Source organism: Pristis pectinata, chromosome 31, assembly GCF_009764475.1.
Source record: "Pristis pectinata isolate sPriPec2 chromosome 31, sPriPec2.1.pri, whole genome shotgun sequence".
NCBI lineage: Eukaryota > Metazoa > Chordata > Chondrichthyes > Rhinopristiformes > Pristidae > Pristis > Pristis pectinata.
In genome coordinates, this window is record NC_067435.1 from 5,781,559 (window position 1) to 5,786,416 (window position 4,858).

A 4,858-nucleotide genomic window follows, 5' to 3' on the forward strand; every position below is an offset into this window, starting at 1 on the left:
AACTAAAGGGCTGATTGTTGACTTCAGGAAGGGGAACGAGGGCGAACATGTGCCAATCTACATAGGGGGATCAGCGGTGGAGAGATTCAGCAGCTTTAAATTCTGTTAACGTATCGGATGACCCGTCCTGGGTCCAGCATGTAGATGCAATCACAAGGAAGGTGTGCCAGCGTCTTTACTTCCTTAGGAGGTTAGGGAGGTTCGGCTTGTCACCGAACACTCTAACAACCTTCTACAGATGTACTGTCGAAGGTATCCTGACTGGTTGCGTCACGGTCTGGTACGGCAGTTCGAATGTAAGAAACTGCTGAGAGTAGTGGACTGAGCCAATACATCACGGGCACACCCCTCCCCACCATCGGGAGTATCTGCCTCAAGAAGGCAACATCCATCATCAAAGATCCCCACCATCCGGGTCATGCCATCTTCTCGCAGCTACCATCAGGCAGGAGGTACAGAAGCCTGAAGTCCCTGAATCCTGATCATTTTAGTGCAAAGTGATCAAAGTATTCATAGTGTTGCTAAACTGTAGTGATGAGGGCTGTGCCGGTTGGTTCAAGAACAGCTACTTCCCTTCAACCATTCGGTTCTTGAACCAACCGGCACAACCCTAATCACTAGTTTAGCAACACTATGAATACTTTGATCACTTTGCACTACAATGGACTTTTTTTTGTTCTGCTTGTGTTCATTCTTGTAAAAATTGTGTGTAATTTATATTTATGTTTTTCCTGTGAATGCTGCTTATCTGATGCTCTGTGCCTGTGATGCTGCTGCAGGTAAGTTTTTCATTGCACCTGTGCACACATGGACGTGCATGTGACAATAAACTCGACTTTGATTTTCATTAGTCTTCTGTATATTAAAAAAGGATTTACAGCCATACAACAGGACCCTAGGATGTCTCAAAGCAACATGTCAGCAAAAAAATCCTTTTTGAGCTGTAGTGATGGTTGTAGTCGAGGTGTCTGGACCAACATTCACCATTGAACAACAAGTGAAGACAGTCTATCTACACTGTGTTCGAGCGGGGTCTGCTGATAGATGCTGAGTTTTGAAATGAACAGGTGAAGTAGGTAAGGCAGTATGGACGCAGTGAAGCAGCGGTTAGTGCTGCTGCCTCACAGCTCCAGGGACCCCGGTTCAATTCCGACCTCGGGTGCTGCCTGTGTGGAGTTTTCGCGTTCTCCCTGTGACCATGTGGGTTTCTTCCAAGTGCTCCGGTTTCCTCCCACATCCCACAGGCATGCGGGTGGATTTATTAGCTGCTGTAAATGACTTCGGGTGCAGGTGGTTGACCAAAGGACCAGGGAGAGTTGAGGGGAGTGATAGGGGAGTGGGATTAATGGGATTGATTCGATGGGTGAATGGCCTTCTATGTTGTGTTAAATATGAAAAACTCTGGACTTTCAAAAGGCATTTAATAAATTACAACAGTAGAGACTGTTACATAAAGCAGGGGTGCTGAGTTCAGGGCTAAAATGCACTCCTGAATTGAAGACTGATTAAAGGACCTTGGGGACGAGCTGACGGTTTCAGGTTGACAGTCGTCACAGAGGGAATCCTCAGGGATTCACGGTCAATGTGCCTGATACAGATGAGAGCAGGAGACATCTCAAAGTTTGCTGACATACAACACAGTGTGAGAAGGTGAGCTATGACTAGTGGGCAAGAAGATGACCGATGGAAGATGCCGGAAATGGTGAGGTTTGGCAGAGAAAACAGAAGACAATTTTTGTACGTCGTTGAGTAACTGGTAGGGTGTGGGGAGAGTGAATCCGCAGGGTTCCTGAAGCACAGGAAGTAAATGGACGGCTCCAGCAGTGATGTGGGAAGAAAATGGTGAGTTGGCATTTATTACTGATGGCTGAAGTGCAAAAGTCAGGAAGTATTGCTGACGTCACACAGGCCCTTGCCAAGAGTCCCTGGACGAACCGAGGGCAGTTTTCATGTCTGTAGCTAAATTTAATGTAGACTGATTCTGATTCTGAGAACACTCTGAGATACCGACAGTGTGGCACTCCCTCAGTACAGACAGTGTCGCACTCCCTCAGTACTGACAGTGTGGCACAACATAGCATGCCCACAGCTCCTAACCTGTACGTCTTTGGAATGCGGGAGGAAACTGGAGCACCCGGAGGAAACGCACCTTGTCCTCCTTGTCTGGGACAAGGCACGAGGAGAACATACAAACTCCTTACAGACAGTGGCGGGAATTGAACTCCGATCGCTGGTGCTGTAAAAGCGTTACGCTCTGCTATGCTATCATGAATACTGTGGCTCTGGGGAGGGGTGTTTTGTGAGGAGTGGTGGGGTCAGAGACTGAGTAACCCGCGGTAAGTGACTCACTTCCTTTTCCATTGTTAGCAAAGCACAAACCAGAAAGGCGATGGAACACCCTCCACTTGCCTGGATGAGAACAGCCCCAGCAACACTCATAAAGCTCAACAACATCCAGGATAAAGCAGCCCACTTGGTCGATACCCCATTAACTGCCCTAAACTGCTCAAGAAGGCGGCATCCATCAATAAGTGCCTTCACTCCGGGACGTACCCTCTGCTCGTTACTACCATCGGGGAGGAGGTACAGGAGCCTGAAGACCCACACTCAATGATTCAGGAACAGCTTCTTCCCCTCCGCCATCAGATTTCTGAATGGTCCATGAACCCGTGAACATTACCTCGTTATTCCTTTTATTTTGCACTATTTATTTATCTTTTTAATTTGTAGTAATTGTGTCTGGATTGTACTGCTGCCGCAAAACAACAAATTCCAGTTCATATAAGTCAGTGATAATAAATCTGATTCTGAAACATTGCCTCCACCACCAGCACACAGTGACTGCAGTGTGTACCATCCGCAAATACACTGCAGTTACTTGCCCAGGCTACTCTGTGCTTCCCAAACCCACAACCTCTGCCACCAGTGAGGGCAAGGACAACAGAGGTATTGATATTGGTTTATTATTGTCACTTGTACCGAGGTGCAGTGAAAAACTTGTCTTGCAAACCGATCGTACAGGTCAATTCATTACACGGTGCATTGAGGTAGTACAGGGTAAAAACAATAACAGAATACAGAATAAAGGGCACAGCTACAGGGGAAGTGCATTGCAGGTAGACAATAAGGTGCAAGGTCAAACAAGGTAGATTGTGAGGTCAAGAGTCCATCTCATCATACAAGGGAACCGTTCAATAGTCTTATCACCATGGGATAGAAGCTGTCCCTGAGCCTGGTGGTATGTGCCCTCAGGCTCCTGTGTCTTCTGCCTGATGGGAGGGGGGAAGAAGAGAGGATGACCTGGGTGGGCGTGGTCTTTGATTACGTTGGCTGCTTCACCAAGACAGCGAGAGGTATAGACAGAGTCCATGGAGGGGAGGCTGGTTTCTGTGATGTGCTGGGCTGTGTCCACAACTCTCTGCAGTTTCTTACAGTCCTGGGCAGAGCAGTTGCCGTACCAAGCCATGATGCAACCTCAGACTCCTCAAGTCCTTCATCAAGGTTGGGTCTAAATCCTGTAATGGTATCCCCTCTGTGAGGGTACCTCAGAATCAGAATCTGATTATTTATCACTGTCTTATGACGTGAAATCTTCACCAGGAGGACTGCAGCTGTTCTAGAAAGTGACTTACCACCACCACCTCAAGTGCAATTAGTGACTGGCAATAAACATTGGGCATGCCAGTAAGCACCCAGATCCCAAAGCAGAAGAGAAAGGACCACCAGCAACTTACTAGCAAGAGGGTTTTCAAACTGAAGAAAGTGAAACGATTCAGCAAGAACATAATCAGTGTGTTTGCAACAGTTGGTGTTCATGGTTATTGAGTGAAACTGCTGCTTTCCTATAACCAGTTAAATTAAAACTCTTATGCTATAACTTTATCTGGGACTCCAATCCGACACTGGGGCGGTGTCCCACTTTAGATCTTCTTTGCTTGCCAGGGAGTTTGCATGAAAATGCATGAGTTCAGCAGATAAAGGCAACGATTGGCTCGCTGTTTGCAACAGGTGAGAGCTGAGGTAATTGTTACAGCAGCCCACACAGAAAGCCTAACAGTAATGGGCTGTCCTTTGACTCTGCCTGAAAGGAGTCATGGCAGGGTTTAATTACATTGGTTAGAAAGTGTTTCATGTTCGAGGTGAAACGCCCGAGCAAGTTTAAACAGTTTGAAGATCTTTGATCAGCATAATTTGCTGAAGTTAAAATGTCACTTGTTTTTGTAAAATTAAACACTGACACACCAGTGCATTGATACACAAACACACTAAACAAACAAACTAACTTCAATACTTTATTTAATGAATGTAACAGCCAAATTAAGTCAAGTGGAGTTTATTGTCATGTGCACAAGTACAGTGAGGTACAGATACAATGACAGCAGCGTCACAGGCACGGAGGTACAGACAGCACACATACTAAACATAAATTATACATGACAGTGAAGAGAGAGAGAGAGCGAGAGAGAGAGAGAAAAAAATGCATAAAATAAGACGGATACAGAGTGATGGAGAGTGGAAGGATACGTGATGAAATCTCCAAGTCTACATTGAGCCAGGGCTGAGTCCTGCTGCGGGGTTTCAACCTGAAAATGTTGACAATTCCTTTCCCCCGACAGATGCTGCTCGACCCGCTGAGTTCCTCCAGCAGATCGTTTGTTACATCCAGCCAGAGTTGACAACACAGGATGGGATCAAGCTAGAGAGGGTGCAGAAAAGATTCACAAAGGTGTCGCCTAGACTGGAGAGCTTGAGTTGTTGAGAGATATGGATAAGGATAAGCTGGGACAGTTTTCCTTGGAGCAAAGAGGTGACTTTTCTAAAACAATGAGGGGCATAGATAGGGCAGTTAGTCACTGTC